Raw genomic sequence first — 25,033 nt, forward strand, 5'->3', positions numbered from 1 at the left:
GCTTTAGCTATGTTTTCCGAGGGTACCCATAATATTGGCATGAGTAGGTACTCACTCATTCAATATTTACTTCACTGAATAGGCAAATACTATGTTACGTAAGAAAAAACATACAATAAAATCAATAACCATATTTTATTTCTCACAGTAAATTAAGAACTTACTTACATCATATTTCAAATTAAGCTTGAAGTAAAATTAGAGAGGTATCTAGAGAGGAAATAATATTATTTTTTTTTCTAAATTACCATTGACGTAGGAAAATTTCTTCATTTCACGGCCTGATGAACCGAAAAAGAACTATGAATAAATCAATTTAATACCGAAATCAGATTATATGCAAATAAATCGCACGCGCCATGTCGGTAAGTGAGTAATCTACCTTATCAGTTCTACGTATATTTACCTTTGCGAGAGCCTGAAGGCCTGCATAGCATCCAATTCTTTATTTTTCTCACGCCCTTCTGATTCGCTGATTGACGTGTTGATGGGAAACTGTAGAATTTTCTTTTCCTCTCCATTTTTATGCGCAAAAAACATTTTCCCGGATGGCGACGTGACTCTAACTAGGAATTTTACAAACAGATGGAGCAAACGTGCTCATCGGCGCGTAATGATTTATATAAAACACATTCGGGAATAAAATAAAATCATTGCTTTGAATGTGTGACCCCTCTTTTTTATTGTCTACCGGTTTTATAGTCATTTTTTGTATGAAAATATTGTCACCCCACTCTATAATAATATTATACTATGATTCGTCGAACGAATATTTTTTTTAACTTCATTCAAACGTACATGATATGCTATTCCTATTATTTGTATTATAATACTAAAACTTTCTAAAATATATTTCTAAATATTTATTTGGACACATAGCCAGAAGGGAAAAAAATATTCGAAAAGGCATAATTCATATCAGCTAAAATATTGAGAAAACGATGGTCCGTCGAAGGAATCTAAATACATTTCTTTTAATAACTTCAACCAGTTTGCGGTCGACTGAATGCAAGGATCGCTGGAGTAATATGAGTTTTTCTTGTTATTTGATTCGCTCTACAATCCGATCCTGGTAGCCGCATGATGGGGTTTCTTAATAGACTTTCTCAACTTATAAGGTTTATTTCTACTCTTAGTCAATATATATGTAAAGTTCGTTTAACACGTTATTCGAATCCGATTGAGATAAATAACACATTTAAAATAAGAACAGAATCGCGTCGTTCTCTTGGGTGGTATGTATAGAACATTATTTTATTCCAGCTGTATGACACATATTTTTTTTAAATTATTAATAACCATGTCAGGCTTTGAGAAAATCACACATCAAACCCAGAGCTCCCGGATGGTAGGCCAGCGCCTTATGCACTGCAATACGAGAGCCGTCTTTATCCATCTTTTTTCTTCAACCGTACCACGTTTTCATAATTATATCTGATACAAATTTTAGAATTTATCAACACAACCTTCATTAAAAATGGTTTTTACTAAACATGTTGAAGAATACCATCTTCGAAGCATAAACAAGCCTAATTATATAAAAGTGAAGCTGAAAAGGTTTCTTATAGAAAGCATAACTTCATGACCTGCAAGTCATTTCGTGTTTTAGATTCGATTATACTAAACATTATACTCATGTTTACCAATTTTGCTTTCGAGAGTAAGCACCCCAAATGCATAAAAAAGTTATTAATTATATTCAAATATCGATATCCTTACATTGACATTATTGTCGTTGTAACTGACTAATATTTTTGACTTGGTGGAGTTCAAATGTTTTAAAAAACCCAGAAAATCAAATTAAATGCTAACTTTAATTTATAAAAATTTTTAATTTATTAAAATTATGACGCTTAATGCGTTTAAAATAATTGTTTATTTCTAAGTGAAAGTGTGGTCTTCTTTATAGTTAATTTTTATCAATTTTTATAACGTTTTAAAATATTATGAAAATGTTAGACTGTCGATATACTTTATCTTTCAAAAAAATCTATGTTTTATAAATATTTCAAAATTCAGTATTTTACGTAAAGTGAACACTAAGTATAAATTATAAATTTAAGAGGTTAACAACGTAACATGAGAAAAGAAATAAATTAGGAAATAGTTTGTGTTAACAATATTTAAACAAAAAATACAAAATACAAAAAAACTACATAACAGTATACAGAGATAATTATTATACCACATTTTTAGAAATTATAAACCAACATCCACCTAAACAGATCGTCACACAAATGGAATATATTAAAGTTATTGATCTCTCAATTGGCAACCTTATTAAGCTATTGTTATATTTAATTTACTTAAACTCGGCGCTTTCATCGGCCAGTAATGTTGAGCGGCCGTCTCTATATAAAAATACAAAGCCAAATACAGCTTTGAAGAGGCGGCTAGTCAAAAAATACGTGATGTTTTTCAGTGTGTATTTAATCCAGTGAAAAACCGAATAACTATTTCTCCTATAGAAGTCCATTAACATAAACTTTACCTGTAAAAGTTCATATGCTTTGCTTATGAATGAACGTGATAATTATATTTACTTATATACTTAATACTTAAAATTATCTCACACCTAACATGAATTCTAGTACATTCTCTTGTATTTATAAAAATAATATATTACATTATTATCTTTCAGTTTGAAATACATCTATCAGAAATATTGAATCAAAAAGTCATTGAATTTATTTTTTGCGAAGATTTTCAATAGTAATTACTCTAATGGATTTATTTCATCAGATATCCACAGTGATACGCTGAAAATATTTCAGTTTACATGGTAATTTAGTTTCTATTCATCGTTTCAGAATTCCGTTAATACAGATTTGTCTGATATAATTTCATTGATCTCGTCCCAGCATCCATCCGGGAAATCCCTCATTTTGAAATAGCGCGGGAAACTTTCCGTTCCTGAGCTTTTGTCAATTAATTCTCCGTATAATCTGGCACCAATCCAGTGCACACACCTGAATAGTTTTGATTGGTTTACCTGGATTTCATCGGTATAAACATTTTGTATTCAGTGATCATTTCAATTAAACTATTTTAAGATCGACCTATTACTAATAATAGAAAATATGGTTAGTATATTATTAATTATCCTTAGTATATATACTCATCTATACTCATCACCCATATATTACAATAATTATTATAATTGTTTCGAAATATTTGTCATCATTTACTTTTTAAAAGATCAAAATAATATATATATAACGGCTCAAAGTTTTTACAAGGGACGGAAATCAGTCTTTACTTAATCAGCTAGTTTTGGTTATCCATGTTTCGAAGAAAAAATACTAAGGTTAATTTTTAAGTAACTTATTTAATACTACAATAGGTCATGAAGCTCAATAAGAGTAGTGTAGTAAATTTGTAATGTAATTAGTAATTGAAGTGACACAATCACATAAATACATTATGACCTCACCGAGATCAAACCCGGAGCCCCGGGATGAAAGACCAATGCCTTACACACTGAACTATTACAGCCACCTCATGATAAACTTTAAATTTCTATAAACGCGAAATATCCAAAGATTATGATAAATATTTCTTTTATATAGAGATGGAGTCTAAATATATGAAATTGAAGCAAAAAAATACATCTCGTCAGCTGAATGCAGAACTATTCTAACTCACATTTGAAATATTTTGCAGAAGAGTTTTTTGAAACAGCCTACTTCAGTTATTTATTATTTATATGGACAGGTGTATGCACCATTTTTTTCATCAATAATCTTACTAAAATAATATGATGCATCCATTTATCCATAAAGATTATAAATAATTTCAGTAAGTTGTTTAAAAAAAACTCATCTTCAAAAATTTTAAATGTAAGTTAGAATAGTTCATCATTCAGCTGATGATCTGGTCCACTGATTAAGTTAAACAAGTGATTTCACATTGCAGGTGCATTTGAAAAGAAATTATTCCACTATACTTTCAGATTCATCCAATTGGTTTATAATTACATACGCATATAATTATGTGTGCAGATATTGAATACAAAGAATATATTTTGTTACGTTAATTTCTTATAATGTTATTTATTTAGTAGCTTTAATTTTTGATTGACTTGTTTAGAGTTATATTGAGGACTTCACTGTCATTTTATTTAACCACTCAGCGCATTTAGTAGGTACGTTTTGACTATGACACGATTATTGACTTTTTCATTTCTCACGGTGTGGGTGTTTGCGAAAAGAGCTTTACAGGTTAAATACCTCGATACCTTTCAAAGCAAATTAGTAAAGCCGGAACACCTGAAATGCAATTTCGATGTTCCGTTAAAAGTTTTTTTTTTGCGTTATTTTGGACGTCATTTCGCGAGTTAATTTGAGCGATGGCTTTTAGGACACACGCCCACGTCTAAAAGCTATTATTTTGCGAAATGTATTTCAGAGATATTGACCGGATTTTTACCTTCACATAAAACTTTTTTTTATACTAACATTATGTAACGCTCATTAAGGGTATATACCTATATAGTAATAAGGCTTGAAACGAGACATGCCTATGCATGCCTTGATCAAGAGGGGAAAGGTTTCTAATAATCAATATTTTATTGCGAAGAACGGTATTTATTAAAGAATTTAGACGATTATTTATAGTGAGGTACAATTTATAGTTTCAATTAAATCAGTGTTCAATCAATTTATGTTATTTGTACTCACATATAAAATGTGAAAAATGGATCCTTAATGTAAGATAAATCTAAAAAAAATACAAGATAAAAATATTTTTTTATATACCACGTTTTTAAATTCTGTTGAATCATATAAACTTGACAATGTATTGATAAATACTTTTTTTAAATTTTTTGATGAATTATCCTTCAACTTGAAAGAAAATGGTCAAATGCGTAATTTAATTATAAGAAATTTTCAAACATTTATTAATTGAATAACATATGTAAGATTTTTAAAACTTGTACTTGATATGAAGTAAAAAACAAACAAACAAACAAACAAAAAACAAGAAAGCGAGTTAATTCTTTTTTCAAAATCGTCGAACGCCGTTACTCAAAAGTGCAAGCATTAAATTCGATCGAAGCGCCACCTTGCGGATTTTTTCCAAACTAACTTTCCATACAAAACAGAATTAACTGAAAATGAATTTTATTCTGCTTAAAGATGGCTAAAAGTAATAAAAGAAAACATTGTCATCGTGTTCTGATATATTTTAAAAGTTTCAAATGTTTAGCTAGTCGGGAAGTTAGTTAAAAGTCGATTGCAAGATTTGTACTGGACAAACAAGAAAACGAGCTAATAAAAACGTGGTAATTACGAGTAACATGAAAGGATGCATGTTGGGCATAACATTTATAAATAAGGTGGCAGACGATAATATTATAAGCGATGCGATAGAGGTCACCGAGTATATTAAATGGCAATAGGCTGGAAATGTCAAAAAAAATGCCGTGAAACAGTGGTACCTACCTAGGGGCACTATGTCATAATCACAAGGATGCTCTAAACTAAAAGATACTAAATCAACAAACTCATAAGTTTTGATAGATCTATAGAAATAATGACAGATAATAGAGGATGGAGCAGTGGAAATACCCCAGCCGATAATGAAAACAATATTTTCATTTCCTATATTTTTAAAGTTTTAGAAAGCTTCTGCATTAATCTAAAAAACTTATATCACTAATAGTGACCCAATTGAAAATATTATAGTGTAAACTATTTTTCTATAGGGTGTATTTCTCAGTCACAAAGCAACTGACCTACATAACTACTTCTCTATTTCGTACGGTTATCAGAAACTCTATCACTCTTCATTCACTAGGATCTTTCATATTATTATATATAACTATATTCTGTAAAATACATCGTGGAATCGTTTTCTATTAGATCCTCGCACAGTAAAATTAATAATGACTTATAAACAGTTAGGAATCTTTCAAATATGTTTTGCTATCTCAAATTATAGTAAATGCTATATTCATTTGATTTTAAAAAATCTTGACGAAAATGCATAAATTGGAATTTGGTGTGATAAAAATTATGCCATCTTATATATTTGGGGGTTGACAAGCCCAGGCCTTATCAGCCAACGCTTTGGAATCGCAGCAAAGCAACAGTCATCCTTGTACCTTGTACATGTAATTTCATCTACAGCACATTCTTCAATAATATCTTGCCGCAATGTATTGAATATTTATTTTCAGTATTATTCAATTGCAAATACTTCAATAAATAGCTAATTGGAATTGAGTAAAAATGCAGTCTCTTTCATCGCGGCTCTGACTGGACTATCTCTGGCACATCCTGAAGCGGGCCCCCAGGCTAGGATGTTTGGCGTGCCCCCCTACCTATCACTAAGGGTAAAGGCAGTGTGACGCGCTACATTAGCGTTTTCCATGGTGTATGCGGTAAAATTAAGATGTTTTTTAGCGATTTTTTGTATTTTCCCATCCATTTACATCCATTTAAATTATGGAGTTGTCGAGTATCGCCACATAATTAAAAATTGCATCGTACAATCAAATATTTTAATTTTTAATAATTTTTGAAGCAAAATAGCGCCGCATGCGACTTTTTTTACTATTGGAGCAAATTTATGGTCTGTGTTTATCTCACTAATCTGGTCGACTCGTCACGCCGGGCCCCTAAGCTAGAGCCCTGCCAGCCCCCCGTTGTGGTGGCCATGATCGCACCTGTCATTATACTTATTGATTTCGTAATCCACACTCAATCCATTCAACCACCACCAGTTTTTCATTCTCAACACCATCACTCCATATATAGTAGACTATATCCCTTACAATTTAAATTATATATATGATTCCTCAAAGACTATCTCCTAAGTTTGCTATTACATTTAGCTGGAGTTTTCGCATATTATTTCCTCTTTTACTTATAACGATCTTACAAAATTCGTTAGCAGTCTTCATACTGAAATGTCAAGGAGAGTTTCAATATTATTTTAATTACAAAATATGCCTACCTAGCATGTCATAACCAGAGTTGATACAATATTAAAGCTATATAACAAGTATCAGAATGTCAAAGCACCCAGCTCTTTCCGGTTCACTACATTGTCGCTTACATCCGGTAAGCGAACAGAGTCACATCTACCGGGCGAAAAACGCATCTATCAAAATGATAAAGTGTTCTGTTCTAGTAAATTAACTCATTTTTACCGCCCTTTCTCATACAGTTAACCGAAAAACGGTTCCTAATTCAATATCGCGCGCCTTTTCTCCGGCATAGCGGCCATAAGACAAATGGATGCGGAGGCGAGTGTATAAAAAAATCAATCTTTATTATGGTGAAGGCACCATATGAAAAACTCAGGTAAACTGTGAAAGAACATCACTCTGGAAGCTATGTAATATAACTCTACATGGTTTGACGTAATATATTATTATTTTCATTGTCATGGCAATCTGATAAGGATCTTGGCTGTCTCACGAAGACGTTTTTGCGAGAAATATATATAAAACACTTGCTCAATATAATATTATTATATGCATGCTCTGAGCCTTAAAAAATAACGTGTGCATTTTCTAAACCAGTGAATCAAACCCGAGACCAACGATTTCATAAGCGAATATGTAACCTCTCTCCATCGCCATTACATAATAAATATAATAATAAATAATACCATCTTATTTTTCAATTTTATTTTGACGTAACCAAAGTCATAAAATATTCGAGTGTCATCTGGACCAATACCAATTATTTTTTTTCCGCCATCTTGGTATTTTATCGGCTACCAGTTGTCAAGTTTAACTTTGAAATAATATCCGTCACCATAAAATAAGTAGGTACATGTCTCAAATTAAAAGACAATCAAATCACAAATAAATTATAAAACATTAAAAAATTTGCCGCCGTATTGATTAGTTTTTCATCGAGTTTTAAAGTTAAAATTGAATTTCAGCACAAAACCTGTTGCACATTCATTGCAAAGTAGTTCTCGGGTTTATATCGAATTCTGGAATAATCACGTCGTGTTGTTTTTTTTACTATAATTATTATGTTTAGAACGGTCCTTATCAGGAGGAAAAAATGGCTGTCAGCTACCTCCACGAAACTAGGGATTGCAATACCGAATGAATATATCAATACCGGTATTTCAGTATTTCTTATTGAATATCGGTATTAATACCGGTATTCGTAAAACAATATTATATAAAAAAAGAAGTACCTATCAATAAATATAACTCTTAAAATCTATTTGAAATACTATTTTTTGCAATCTACCTACATTTATTATGTTGACCTTTATAAATATGTATAGATGATAATATTTTAGAACTGTTAATTTTTACAAAATACTGGTCTGGGTACAGAAAAATCTCTCTGAAATACAACGTTTGTTAGATGTACCTACTATCTACGTTGGATCAATAGTTATAGAATAATTGGAGACATTTGCCACGAATGTCTTTTTTTCGAAATATGTTAATTCATCGCGATAATTCTATAAGTTGAGATTAAGATTGAGGGATTTTGTTTTAATATTATGTAACTTTTGTTGGTTTCAGTCAATATATTTACATTTTGCCAGCATAAAGTTTATACACTACATATTTATACAACATAGTATCTAGTAAATATTGAAAAAATAACATTAATTCATTTTAGAAAACATAAACGTGTATGCTTTCTTAATACCAAAAATACTGGTATTTCGGTATCGATAAATAATTTAATACCGGTTTTGAAATACCGGTATTGCAATCCTTACACGAAACGTTTTCACGTACGATACTTTGGTCCCACATTTCTTTTCTTCGTGCTATTTCACTGTGTCAAAAGAATTTCTACTTAAAAAAAACGTCATGACTATTGAATGTGAGAAATGTATGACAACAATCATAATTATAAACACACGTATCATGTCATTAATAACGGATATTAAATAATTCGCCCTAAAAGTATAAATGTCGTCATAAATCTATCTCAAAAGACTCGCATGTGGTACTTAAACGATCTCGTTGTTTCAAACATCACCATTGTCAAAAGAATAAGTTTGGCACTAGAAAGGACCTTTCAAACTTTTGTTTCCTTCGCACTTTCCTCTTACACTAAACAGTCTTTAATAAATAATACACTCGCTAGATGGCAATACATCACGCTTGGGCTGACAGCGCCACACACTTGAAAAGCGGCCAATTGACTAACAACACTGGAACTTCCATCGTTTTCTTTTGTTTATTATTAATGACCCATTATATTCCATCAAGTTTTCAACTTGCTATTAATATAAAATTTTCACAAAAAAACACACTGATGTATTATGTGAAAATAAATATAATAAAAGTTATATTTGGATATTTTTTTATTTTTATATTATACCTAATGAATAAAAAATAAGTTTTTATTGCCTTTTGATCAGCGTTTTGACTATTTTCTTGGTTTTTTGTTCTATTGTTTACTAGTAATACATTTTACTATCACTCAAAAACCATTTATTAAACATGGAAATTTTACACAGTACCTACCTACTTGGCTTAATTTCAATATCTCAATAGGTTCCAAAGTTACAATACTTTTCAAAAATTATACACAAACCAAAGTGGTCAAATAGCAGCGGCAGAGTAGTAAAGTGAGGTAGATACTGGTAGATAGGCTTGCGCCTATATTCAACCGTTGTCAATTGTGTGAGCTTATTTTAGTACGTACGTAGAGTAGGCAAGTCAAATAGCAGCGATGGAATGGTGAGGTAGAGTGCAGGTAGAGAAGCACACGCTCAGATCAAACCGAGGTTTATCGGCATATTCAGGCACCATGCGTATTGACCAATGGCAAATTCACACTGACAAAGAATACAGTTAATTGTCGTGTATATGTTAAACTTATACAATAAAAGAAGGTCCCGTCAATGTGTTAACAGAATGTATTAGTAGTAAATATATTTTTATTTTTGATCCTTTACTTAATAAATAAAAAGTAGTTCACCATCTTTTTTTCTATAAATTTATAATAGCAAGAATTATTATCAGTATTCATTATCAGTGTGAATTTGCTATTAGTGGGTATGCATGGTGTCTGAATATGCCAAAAGGCGAAACCCGGGTCGCAAAAAATAACTACTCAAATTAAATAATACACAATTTAAATCAGGGAGGCAAACTTTTCGGATGAAGGGCCAAAATTCAGGAATTCAAAATCAGCGGCGGGCCGCAAATAAAATATCATTTTATACGTACACTGTATAATCATGAAAAAAAAATATTACAAAGAAAAACAATCTAATGAGTGGAATGGAACTGTTTTACGTCTTTTAACATTTATTTAAATTCAGGTGTTAGTTTTGTAGTTGAGAAAGGCGTCAAAAGATAAAAACGTGAATCTTTTTCAAAAATATAATATTGCTCGCTGGCCGCGGTTTGCCCGTGCCTGACTTAAATTAATATTATAAAATAATAGTTTATGTTGAGTTAACTGAAAATAAAACGGAATTCAATTGTATGTCACGTAAAACTATATTTAAGCCTAGGACTGTTTTTAGTTACCTACTACAACCTCCTTTCCTTTTTATAGTACTCTTCGGTACCGAGGTAGATCTCTATATATATAAAAATCTCGTGTCACGATGTTTGTGGTCACACTCCTCCGAAATGGCTCCACAGATTTTTATGAATTTTTTTATGTATATTTTTTAGGTATGAGAATAGGTCAACAAGTATATTTCATACCGCTACGTGATCAGGGTATCTCTATCCAGAAAAAAATTGCTTATATTTTTTTGACAATTTTTTTTTGTATTTTTTTTATTATTTGGAATCAAAAAATACCTATAATCCCAAATTTTCACCCTCTTACCCCTACCCTCTCATTTTCCTTCGCGATTTTATTATTTTTGTATGAAAAAATTTAACCGTCGTTCGTATTTCAAACAGAACGAAATTATTTATGTTGTTGAATGACAGATGGCGCTACGTCCGAGAAGAATTCAAGAAAAGCGTCGCTCATTTTCACATTTTGACAATTCATTCGGCATATCACAACGCAGTGCGTGCAAAATGTTGTACGATTTATTTTACTTTATCTATGTTTGTGTGCGTGTATTACAGTGCAAAATGCCAGCAAGACGCAAAGAGGGCCATTTGGGCCGTCGAACGAATAAAGCAACAAACATGCGAAATAGTAGATCAGAAAGAACAGACGAACAAATCTAACAAGATAACTAAATCAAACGTGCGTGTGAGCATGTCGCAATTGCGTGCATCTCAATCACAAGAGGCACGAGCTGAACGAAATCAACAACGACAATTGGAACGAAGCCAAGCGCGCCGGTTCGTAGTTAACAGACGCAAAGCAAATGACCGACAACGCCAACAAGTACATCGAGCATTTACATCCGCTTCGTTCCTTCGCCTCGCATTTGAGTACGAGCCAGATATTGAATATTCCGCTCATCCGAAAGTGCTGATTGGTGCTATGGACAAAGAATGTCCCCATTGTCATGCACTCAAATTCAAAAATGAGTCAGCCGGGATATGTGCGCATCAGGAAAAGTGCAACTACCAGACATTGAGATATCACCAGAACCATTGAACGGCCTGCTCATCGGCACGATTCCAGATTCAAACTTGTATATTATAATATTATTTTTTCATGTAATAAATTCAATATACCTAATAAGATTCCAACCTAATTTAACTTCAACCATATCAATTTATTATTATCAATGAGATTGCGTATTTTTGAGTAAGTCTTTGATGTCGTATAAAGAAAAGGGAAATTAGGAGAAAATTATATACTGCTTTGATCTATAGTCTAAATAATATAAGTATAGATATAAATTTACTTTAGCTAATAGGATACCGGTTGAATAACGTATGAAAAATTATTTGATTAGTTGTCTAAGGAATATGAGTATTTCAATGTCCTTAAATATCATTACTATCAATTATTGAATTGTATAGCATTATTTTATTCATTTCACGCAGGGATTGCAACACCAGTATTCCAGTATTTTTCGATAACAATTTCGATAATAAATAATTTTCAGAATCAGACAATACCGATATATTCGGTATTAAAAGTCGAAATAAAATGTAATGATTAACATGAAAGGTTTAAGAGGACTGTATTTTTTTGTCTGATTTTGTCTTTTGTTTATAATATAATAATTCATGACCTCATGATATTTATCTACTAAAAAGTAGCTTATACAATAATGAAGAAATATAAATTTGTTGATACAGTGAGCAACATTGTGTTTGGTTTTACTTCTTACGGGATAAAAGCAAAGTAAAGTGCAAGAATTACCAGTGGGGCATATACACATCTAAGAACAACTTTATCTATCACAGTTTATCAAAAACCTTGATCAAAGAAAGACAATGAAAAACATTTTAATTTCCTGACCCATCCATCGCATGTTTCAGACGTTTTCATCAAACAAGGCAATAAACTTAACATCATTAAATTAATATTTTAATTGCCCGACACCTTAATTGCAATTTCAAGCCTAAACGGCGTTTGTCAAAAGCAGGCTGACAACTCACGGTAATGCATAATTTCTCTCTGAAGATTCCCAATTAAATGGTTGACAATGGAAAATAATTTCGCTGGTAGTTCAAGTGTTCGTTGCTCATCTAATAACGCTAAAGCACAGTTAGTCAAACCGTCAAAAGAAAGCGACGCATTTTCTTTTATTAAATTACTATTACATAATAATTAATTGTATTTTGTAAGTACATTATAAAAAAACAAACAATATTTTATATATTCAATGAATAAATCACAAGATTTAAGAATTTAACATTCTTTTATTTATTTACGAAAATCTTGGAGTGGTCCATGACGACGGTCAGTAATAATTAAGGTTGATTGATTGACTTTGATTTAAAATACTAAAGCTGATTTCCAATAGTAACGCAATTTAGAAAGCGCTTCAGAGAGTATTGTAAGAACCATTAGTTAAAATTCATCGCAATTTGATAAGATACATAATAAAGCATATTGGTCAATGCACGTAGGCGCGATCCCTGAGAGACACAGGTTCGTATGCTGTCTATGTCGACTTATTATCGTATATGTCGATTTTATTTTCTGTACTTTTCCACAATTTTAATACTGATTTCTCCCTAACTTATATTTTCAATATAAATCAATATAAGTCAGAATATAAAAAAATATGTTAGCCAAAATATTTATATTTATAAAATATATATATATTTTTTGTAACTACGTCGTCTTTCGATCGATATTTTTTTAATTGCATAATTGTGTAAATCTTTATCCACCTACATCTCATTCGACCCCCCCCCCCCCTAGTGATGCCCTTGATGAGAGTATACAAAGTCAACGTGATCATCAACCCCAAATGACAATATAATTTGGTGACAGGCAGTCAAACTTAAATAAATGGTTTTCAATTAACAAAAATATTGAATCACTCAATTGAAATTTCCCTAAACGATTCCATCGCTATCATTCATCGCTTCGGTATATTGTGTTCTTGCATAAGAATTCATTTTCATCCACCATTGTTGTCCGAACTGGAAAAGCTTCCAGGCTAATTATTTATACTCTTCAAAAGCTATCCAGAATAAGGCTGTTGTATGGGGAGCATTTTCTGCGGATTACACATTTTAGTAGTTATATTCTTAACAATATATATATAGTATATATTTTTTAAAGTAAACGTTAGATATTATACGATTAAATACTAAAATAAACATTATGATTAGTTATATTTGAAATTTTTTATTAAAGTTTTATTTCCTTATACATTAAATTCATCAATTAATTGAGTAGGTTAAAAGCAAATGGGCTTCTCTATATTTTTCAAATTCACAACAGTCATTATTTAAAGTGTTCAAATAATTAGACCAAATAACTTTAATATGTCGCTCGTCAAATATTTTTGAAACCGTCATTTGCTGATTGTATTGAATCTAGGTACCCATATTAAGTAATTATAATCTCTCAACACTATACAACAACGTGAATCTGTGTTGATTACAATGTTACCTAGAACAGCATTTTTGTATTTTTTTAAATTTATTTAGGTCAACCAACAGTATCGATCACAGAGGATAAATATAATATAGAAAACATATGTGATGGTCTCAATAACAGGCAGACACAAAAAGTATAATAAATCAAATTAAACTAGATGGAATATTATGTACAGCTGTAATGAATATAATTGGAGAGTTATTGAAAATCGTTAAAGAAAAAAACGGAAAAATATAAAAAAGTTTGTACATAGATAAGAAAGGCAATACAAAAAAAGAAAAATACAATTTAAAATAATGTAAAATTACAAGATAAAAAGATTTTTTTATTTACAACGTTTTTAAATATTCTGTTCTGTTAAATTATTCAATATGTCATAAAATCGAAAAACCCTTCCTGAGATTATTCATTAATTCAGTTATATACTGGAATTTCTGTGTTAATTAATCATTAAATTGTAAGATGTCATTATTCATTGCTGAATTCCACTAAACTAAATATAAATAATTACAAGATAAAAAGAACTTATTATATAAAACGTTTTTAAATTTTCTGTTGAATCATAATATAAACTTGACTTGACTAGCTTAAACGATCAAAAAAAAGGTGTACTCGATAGAAATAATACTGAAATGTCATTTTTGCATGTCATATTGATTTACATAGTAGCGCACGTATATATTAATAATTTAGTTGCTAGGATCCCAGACCCCTAGCAACCAATAATGGTGTCTAAATAACTTTTCATACAAAACAGAATTAACTGAAAATGTATTCAATTCTTCATAAAGATGGCTAAAAGTATTTAAAAAAAAATGCATTGTCATCGTGTTCTGATATATTCTAAAAAAATCAGATGTCTAGCTAGTCGGAAAGTTAGTTAAAAATCGATTGCAAGATTTGTACCGGACAAAGAACCACCGGACAAATATAATAATACGAGCTAAGTTACGTTGTAAAATAAATCGGTACAATAAAAATAAGCAGTCGTCCAGATACAATTATTTCAATTAGTCGTGGATTTTTGAGCGAGTTAATTTGAAAGAGGCAAGAGAACAAAACAAATCCACTCGATCACTGCGAAAATTCAAGGATCTGCAGAGTCAGAGTATTCGGACAGGATGTCGAAATTAAAGCGATTGGACTTTCAAAGTCAGCGAGACGAGTCATAAAAAACAGTCTTCAATAACTCTGTATTCCGGTAGTCATTTTATATACATATCTCCGTACGATTTAAACCAATTCGAACATTTATATTGTACCTATTTTGTAAACCATTCATTCATTAAAAAAAACACTGCTTTCGCCAATTTCACCCATAAAATCAACAGCTTTGCATTTGACTCTAAGCCACACAATTAATTTATTTGCAATGCCCTTCCACCAAGGATTAACAGTGAAGAAAATTAATTAACTGCCGGTTAATGATTTATTTGGGAGTAAATAAATATTTCCTTGAGTTAGATTACATTTTCGTAATAGATGTTTTTAAGTGTAAAACAGTCATAAAGAGGACGTCTAATAAGGTCGGCGCACCTAATGATTAACGACTCAGAAATAATAATTTTAATGTTTAAGTCAAATTTTCTTCGAGTTTATTACAAGCTGGTAGCAATTATTAATTTTCTTGACGTGTCACATGTTTTATCATTTAACGCCATAAATAAATATTATACTTAAACAATTTTAGGTTGTACTCCAGTCTTAGGAAGAAATAATTAAATCCAATATAATAATATCTTATGAAATTCGTACCAGATTGTTCGACGCGTCAATCTAGATAAATATATATAATACTCGTATATTATTAAACTGAAACTCTTCACACAAAAATCTTTATTTATGTTTTCCCCGATTTTTAAGTTTAAAAATAATTTAATAAAAATCATTTTAAAACTTGATACCTACGTATTTTCATATCATCATCATCATCAGCCTGAATCTATCCACTGCTAGATGAAGACCTCTTAAAGCTGCTTCCACTTCTCTCGGTCCTGTGCATTGCGTTTCCACGTACTTCCGCATAACTTTATCATTTCATCGATCCAGCGGCCTCTAGGTCTACCTTGCGGACGTTTTGTACTTCTTGGATACCACTGGATGACTAGATATGTCCAACGATTGTCTTTTCTTTAAGCTATGTGTCCAGCCCATCGGCTTTTAATAAACTCTATTACATCGCAAACCCTCGTCTGCTTCCTTATCTACTCATTTCTCTTTTTGTCCTTTCGCGTCATGCCCAGCATGCACCTCTCCATACCACGTTGTGCTACTCTAAGTTTCTGGATCTTTCTTTTACTTAGGGTCCATGTTTCACACGCACATGTGATCACGGGAAGCACACATTGGTTGAACACAGTGGAAAGTCACTTTTGAAGACATTATTCAGGCGGCCAAAATCACTCCGGCGTAGCTTTACTCTGCGAAAAATTTCATCAAATATACATCCATCTATAGACACTTGTTGTCCCAGATAGATGTAGCTTTTCACCTGTTCGACCTGAGTGCCATTGATGAGGATCTCTTTTTGGCCCGCAAAGCAGTTGAACATGACTTTGGTCTTTGTTACATTTATTTTTAAACCTACTTTATTGCTTACTTCAGCGAGTTCCTGCATTCTGCTTTGGAGGTCTTCTGAGTCTTGCGAGCAAATTACTATATCATCGCGAAAGCGCAGATGACTCAGGTTGTCTCCATTTATGGGGATCATTTTGTCATTCCAGTCAAGTTGCCTGAATAAGTCTTCAAGGGTAGCTGTAAATAGTTTAGGTGAGATTGTATCACCTTGTCGGACTCCTTTCCTGATAGAAAATCTGCGCGATGGTTTATGGAGATTGACAGATGCTGTTGCGCTTCTGTATATATACAGATAAATATATGTAATATATAAAACTGACACTCTTCACACAAAAATCTTTATTTTTTTCCCCGATTTTTAATATAAATTTAATTATTATTATCAAAATACTTATTTTTCAGCTTAAGTTTAAAAATAATTTAATAACAATCGTTTTAAATCTTAATTCCTACCTATTTTCATATATATGTATATATATATTCGTCATCATCAGCATCATCCGTGGTCAATCCAATACTGAATGAAGGCCTCGCCGTAGCTCCCTCCACTCTCCACTCGTCACGAGATTATCTTTTTTTTACCTGCCCTATCCAATTATTATAACTATTTTATTTCCAAGGCCGACTACATTCAGGTATTGGCACTGAATTGTGCATTACGATGTTAGTGCTAGTGATTGATTAACTTTGAATCCAATACAGTAACCTGTTCGCAATAAATGAAGGTTTTCTAATGCATATTTCTAATGCGTTCAAATTATCACAGTTTATTTCAATCATTATTTTCTACAAACAGTTTAGAATTATGAGCAATAACTAACACTATCTTCGAAGCTGACAGTTTTCTAATACGGCTTGACTAATAATATTGGGCCTGGTGCTTTATTCTACCATTACAACACGAACACAGTATTTACAATAAGTATAGCATTACATAAACTCAATCATAAATGTTGCCACTCATACCTGATAAAGCTCACTATCTGAACGGAATACGTGTCATATAATAATATGGTGAATAGCAAAGTATAAATAAAGCTTTTATAAATCATCATGAATTCTCTGACAAAATACATATACCAATTAATTCTTTTAATTATATGTTTCTTTAAATACTTCGCCGCCAAAACTAATCATAGAGCAATCTAAATCATCATTATTATATAGCATAGGTATAGATAGCTCAGCAAAGTATTTAAATAGTAAAGACTTATTCAGGAAACTTGATTGGGAGGAAAAAGGTGTCCCAATTAATGGGGAACACCTCAGTCACCTGCGCTTTGCAGATGATATTGTTATACTCTCACAAGACCCGAAAGACCTCTAAGGTAGAATGCAAGAACTCGCGGATGTCAGTCAAACGGTTGGCCTAAAGATAAATTTCTCAAAGACAAAAGTGATGAGGAACTGTTTTTCGGACCCTGCAATTATCTGTATTAATGGCACCCAACTCGAGAAAGTCAGCAGCTACGTCTATCTCGGATACCAGGTGCCCATAGACGGAAGCATGACCGATGAAATTGCTCGAAGAACAAAGCTGGGATGGAGTGCTTTCGGACGTCTGAATAGTATCTAAAAAGAGTGACCTACCATTATGTCTTAAGCGTAGGGTGTTCAAACAATGTGTGCTACCCATGCTCACGTATGGCTGGAAGACGTGGACCTTCAACACGAGAGATGTCCAAAGGCTAAGAGTCGCATAGCAAGGCATGGAGAGGTGTATGTTGGGCATCACGCGAAAGGACCGTAAGAGAAACGAATGGGTTAGGGAAGGACAGGAGTACGCGATGTAATAGACGTTGCCAAACAGCTGAAATGGAGATGGGCGGGGCACATTGCTTGCCGAAAGGAGGGCCGCTGGACAAATGCCGTCATCCAGTGGTACCCAAGGGGCACGAAACGGCCACAGGGTCGCCCTAAAAGCCGCTGGATTGACGAACTGGTAAAGTTCGGCGGAAATACGTGGCAGCAAAAGACACAGGACCGAAAGAGTTGAAAGAATCTTGGGGAGGCCTTCATCCAGCAGTGGATTGACCCCGGCTGATGATGATATATCATATTATATTTTGTATAAAATTATTTAATATTTCAATATTAATTTTGTACATAGGATTTTTCCCCTTTTACAACTTTAATAACCATATTTAATGTGATTTGAAAAATTAGAATTTCTCATTTGAAGTGGGTATTATAAAATCATAAAGTTCTCGTATACAACGTTGCGTGTTTCATTTTCGCATTATAAAAATCACTACCCAAAATTATGAGAAATTCATTAATACAATATATATATATATTATAATATGGTACACTAATATAACATATCAAAGGCTACATATAACTGGCTTGACATTGATGGATTGAGACAATCAGTCATAAAATGCAGGTAAAATGTGTAAACGATAAATCATTCGCACGCTTTGCAGTAAGAAATTTTCGAAGTGATCATTTATTACAATAAAATGTATGTGCCTTAAAAATATATCAGAAGTATTGAAAATATATTTCTCTACTTACGTACCGTGTCTAAGTTTACATTAATGGTCGCGCTTTTTTGTGGACTGTATTGTCTGTATGATTGCGATGGTAGATGTGGATACTGAGGGGGCGGTTACATGGGAGTTACTCCAGGTACTCACCTTTTTGATGTTCAGCTGTCTAGTTAAAGCTGGTCTCTGATACATGCTATCACATCTTAATAGGCACTCACATGGTTTTTACTGATTTACTGAATTTACACGGAGACTTCTTCTACGACGGTTACACTGTACACGCTCGTGGTCTGTACTTATTTTTTTTTAGTCACTCTGTATGCGCTTTGGATTACTCGTTAACGATGTTCAAATAGTAATATGCCTAGACGCGCTCGTTGTCTTTATATAACTGAAGTTTATTTATTAATAATGGTCGACTAATGACTCGTTACTGAGTTGTGCCTGGACTTGCGACAATAATTTGGATTATAAGTAGGAGGAAAATATTTGGATGTGGACGAACATAATCTCTCTAATAACTGTAACACTTCTATCTTAGTGACTATATCAGCTAACCATACAAATTTAATTTGATAACCTCAAATATTGTCACTTATCACGATGTAAAGATCACTCATCACACATCAAGTAACGGACATGACTCTAAAAACAATATCCAAAAGAGTTATTGTTATGACATTTTATTGTTGCCTATTTTCATTTATTATACATATAAGTAAAGGCCTGTTTACACGGGCTTAATACTAATCACTAGTACTCGCAAGTCGTACTAGCCAGTAGGCTACTTAAAACACTGAGTAGAGTTTACGCGAATTGACAAGTAAAAATGTATTAGTAGCACTATAATAACAATATTCTCTTGCTCGTATTCTTCTTTGTCATTAAAGTTTTGGACGGTTTACACATTGCTAAAAGTTGCAAGTGCAAGTGGAGTTATGGTGGCGTTGCGTATAGAGTAGGTTTCTATACACTCGCGCTAACATTTTTATAATAATGCTGTATTCAACCTGTTTACACGTAACGTTATTAGTACTAATAATTAGTACTACGCCCGTGTAAACCAGCATTAAGATAAACTTATCAGCGTAGGAAAGGAAAAATATATATATAGTTTCTTGTGAAAGCTTTTAAAAATTTATTATCAAAACACAATCCGACGGCGTAATATACGTTCTCCGTTTATTCGGCCAACTTTAAACACATAAATTGGGTGAAAACATCCGAAACAAAAACAATATGACCGAATGCATTTAGCTGGTATTCCTCGAGAATTATTGGAACAGATCCCTCCTCCCATCCTCAAGATAAGTTGGAAGCTGAAGGAGGAAGTGCAGATAAAAGTAAATATCGTAAGTTTAAGAATAAATCAAAACTAACCGCAGAGAGCACGGTTTATGTGAGACAAAGGAGCTATGTGGCCTTCGTGTGCCTTGCACATACCAACTGTGTTTCAGAATCTCTCAAGTAAACGTGTTTCATTTCTTCTTTGTTTTAATTAATTGTATTTCTGGTTTCTACATCTTATATATAATTTTAAATTTTACAATAAATGAAACCTTAAGTTCACGGGTCTTCAATGCAGTTCAAATTTTAAAAGCATTATTTTAAACCCAATGATATATAAAAAAACAATATAAAATGGCGTTGTTATCATTCGTATTGCGCACTGAAAAAATAAATGCTAATTAAATTATACGTACCTACATAATATATTATATTGTGAGCAACCAAGCAAGAAAAATATTTCTTAAAAGGTTTTAGAATATATTCTGCCCGTTTGTATGACTCAATGGCGAGGGGTGGAGGTAGGCTATTAATATTCGACATAAATAGAGCACAGTAAACTTTGTCGGTCATGGTTATTTATTTCTATTTACCTGAGAATAGAATTTGAAGATGGTGATGAAGATGAGATTCGAATATTGGGGGTGTTATGTCAAGGATGCCAGGCATTTACCTGTTTTTCTGTTTAGGCTGAATCTATGGTCTAGTTGTCTAGAGGTGTTACTCCTGGTCGTACTATCACTCTCGCGCGGTATTGTTTATTGAATCACCCAGTGCGCGGCACTTGACCGTCAAAAATGGTTCAAGTTATAAGCGTTTATAAGCGCACTGTTTATAAATGACTGACTTTTATATTATATTAGTTCCGTCATAATTGGCCTAACAAGTATAGATTCGATAGCATCATTAACAAACAAGTTAGCTTTTTCATGGAAACTACAAGTTTTGAGTACCGGACCGCCCCCAATTTTTAAAAGAATATATTTTTACCGCGTGTTACCGCGTGTAAACCATTGTAAAGCAGAATAGCCTTCCATTCAGAGAAGAGCTCAATTGCTTCCAAATGTACTGAATTAAAAATCTCTGGGTAAACGGAAAATTAGCGAAAATTCATCATCAAACTTAACACAATGCTTACGGGCCCTTTTAATTAATTTTGTAATTAACGTGTTAATTTGCATTTGAAAAGTAATTAGCAAAAACACAATTTTGTGCGGCTCGTAAGCTATGGGTTAACATAAATACATAACGTTTCGGCTTATTTTTTTATATTATTAGAGTACCTACATTGTATTTCAAAAATATTTGAGAATCTATTAAAATATGGCTCACATTTACAGCTAGCTTTTATCATGAGTATCAGTGTATGATTTATATTTATTACCTTATTTTGGAATTGTTTTCTGTACATTGAATTCCACAAAATATCGACTGTGAAGAAATACTCCACGGATTTTAGTAGAGATATACCGCATTCTTTGTTAACCCATTTTTATAGTGGGAAGAAATGAAATCAATACTGTACTTTTGCGTATTCAAAAAAAATTCTACGTATTAAATACGATATTCTTTACTTTATCAATATTTTATTTCGACAATATTAAGTAACTCAAAGGAATGAAAGTGTGAAACTAAATAAAAACAAGTTTTCAAAAAGAGCCCTTAAAAACTAAGAAAATATTAAAGTGTTGTTGAGACAAGAAAAATCTTTCTTTATTAAATTAATATTTTACGAGTATGATTTTATCTTAAACTAAATCAAGCTTAAAATATATTTTAGAAGGTAAACACCAGAGCCAAACAGCTTTTCATCCAATTTTTCTATTGTGTATACGGGTCATAAAATTTTCTAAGCAGTAAATTTTGTACAAAGAAAATATGTGCGCGACTACGCTATAACTAGTTATCACTAGAGTGTATATTTAGATATTATGTGAAAACAATCACTAGTATGCATTCTAAAAGTGATTATATGTAAATAATAGATATTACATTTCACCGAAACACATTACAGAGTGAGATCTCTTACCGTAAATATAATATGGCCGTCTAGCATTAATTAGTGCTAACAACGCGACTGGCACGTTTGCATTAGTTGGTCATTAGATATAATTAACATGATATTTAAATGTGGTTATTAACTAGTAATTAGTAGGTCAGTACTGAATCGGTTATAATAAAAAAAACAAAACATTATTCGATAGATGATTGCAGACAGTAATGTTCTATTTTTATTATATTCAATAATAACATTAATTTAATATTAATTGAAATCCAATATCTGATAAGAACGCAGTCATTATTATCAGATGTTTTTATAGATACGAGTTCACACTTACAAGAACCAACCATAGACGTATATAAATTAAACGATATGGTTATATTATTTATAATTTACACACCGAATTATTTTCTTCTATCTTTCCTATGTATTCGGGTTCGGGGTTATTAAGACATGAATTTGATCTCAATACTTTCGGCCATCTATTTCCGAACCAGACATCTCACGGTGAACTGTAATACGGTCAACTACATACGTATAATTTTCTGGCCCTGTAGTTACAATTATATTTATTTGGTTTTCTCAAAACTAACAATAAGTTCTAAGTGTGATGGCGATTTTCTTTACCTCTATAAATACTTCTCAGAACATCTTCGTCACCTACCAGATTGTATGTCACAAACTTAGCACCCACTATTAGGGATTCCAATCCCGGGATCCCGAACTATTTTCGAAACCTATGAATCCCGGGATTGGTACACATAATCCCGAAACTTTCAGGATTCATTTTTTTTATCAATTTTCATGGAAAATCAAATAAAAACGAAAATGTAACAGAAAAAATACTTTAATAACATATAACTACATTAGAAACTAACTGAGTGTGAATGAAGTTTGACTAATTAGCCATATATGTGTTGCCAATTCATTTTATTTTTTCACATAAATTAATAAAAATGAAAAAGATTGGAAAAAACAATGCTTCGCACTTTTACCAAAGTGATTCCACCATGATCTCATACGCTTTACGGCAGTTTCATATTTGGCTGACTTATTAGATTTATGAAGCAAAAGCATTAAACCTATGTATTTCCAAGGTTGAACGTACACAATACTAAGAATAAATGTCTTCAATAGTATAAATTATACTAGATTTATTTTTGACCGATTTTATCAACGTTATTTGTATATATAAAAATTCAATATTAACTATTGAAAAAATGCCTATCCCGGGATCAAGATTTTGGCTAGGGATTAGATTCTCCACCCACTCTATATAAAATAATTAAAAAAATATTTTTTGTGATAATAATATATAATTTTCTTTTTTTTTTCAGATGCCGATAATCTTCTTCTGATATTCAACAGAGTGGCCGAGGGTTTTAATTTATTTTTAAATACTCAAACAAATAAAACACTTTTTCATTGAGGGTAAATATTTTTCGATTTGAACACAGCATGCATTTAAAAATAAAACATAAATCATTCCTTTTAATTACACTCAAATAATGTTGTATCAATTCCAATATATCTTCGAAATGGAGCGGTCCAACGTTTACCATATATCAAAAAAAAATGTAAATTATTGTTCGTATCTAAAAAAAAAAATAATGAAATAATTGTATCATTACGTAAACCTAAGGGTAGTCTTTGTATAAAACTTGCTTTTGTATAAACGGTAAAATGAAGAATTATTATAATTATTACACCTATGTACTGAATTTGTGCTGGGTTCAGCTATTTTTTAAAAATGTGTGTAAGTAATTTGATGTTGTGCTGTTACGTACCCCAATGTAAATAATTAAGAAAATTTATTTTATTTTTAAGTTAAGTTTTATATTTTTAAATTTTATTTCTGTACCTTTGAGTCGAATTTTCTATAAGTGAGTTAAGTTAAAATCTAAATTATCATACCTTTCATTCACGTCTTCTGAGTTTATTCATAACAGAAACTATAAAGTAGAAAATTCATCAATATTAAGCGCGCGAAAAATCTTAAAATTTATAATGATGTAAATGTTCTTTTTGCACTTAAGAAGCACTGGCTCTCAAGTACAGATTTTATAATAACCAGTAAAATAATTGCATCAAAATATAATAATACTAATGACATACAAAAAAACATTTTCTGTGGTATTGTACTTAATAATTCCGCAAAACACTCAGTATTGTTCTATAAAATGCTAAAATCTATTGACAACTGAACAATATTATTCAATGCGATTATTTTACTTTTATTTTTTGATATACTTTTTCATTTTATTTATAATGTTCAAACTACAGTCATTTATCTAAAAATTTAATGTGTCCAAATAAAATAAAAACTACATTATACAAAAATCTTAAGAGAATTGAATTTAGATTTTAAAAACTATCTTTTAATCAATAAAATGAGTTTACTTACTATATTCAAGAAAAAACATATTATTATTATAACAATTAATAATTAAAATGTATTTTATTTTTGTATAACAGCTGATTTAGTTTACTTATTTTGAGCCGTGTTGTATTTTATTGATATATCGTTTAGATTGATGGTGTATTTTACAATAAATTTATTTTTTATTTCAAAGTAAACTTAATATGTAAATATCTCTAAGTGTTAAATATAATCAAGTTTTAATAAACTAAGCTTTCTTATAACATGTTTGAAACTTGTTAACTGTGCACTGTGACATATAAATAATAATAAACATAATATAAAAAATAGTTATTTCTTTTTTTTATATTTTATC

The 25,033-nt window shown here is 31.5% G+C and overlaps 1 protein-coding gene across 3 annotated transcripts in view; it reads left to right on the forward strand.

Moving 5' to 3' along the window:
- Window positions 1-24,781, forward strand: part of cmpy (crimpy) — a 513,475-nt gene extending 488,694 nt beyond the window's left edge. For all 3 annotated transcript variants that reach the window (XM_085945190.1, XM_085945189.1, XM_085945191.1), the window contains one exon: window positions 23,636-24,781. The gene's annotated coding sequence lies outside the window, so the exon portion shown is untranslated. The remainder of the gene's footprint in view (window positions 1-23,635) is intronic.
- The last annotated feature ends 252 nt before the right edge of the window (window positions 24,782-25,033 follow it).

The sequence above is a fragment of the Rhyacophila brunnea genome, unplaced genomic scaffold (assembly GCF_057557595.1).
Source record: "Rhyacophila brunnea isolate RB1 unplaced genomic scaffold, BYU_Rbru_1.0 scaffold_18, whole genome shotgun sequence".
Lineage (NCBI taxonomy): Eukaryota > Metazoa > Arthropoda > Insecta > Trichoptera > Rhyacophilidae > Rhyacophila > Rhyacophila brunnea.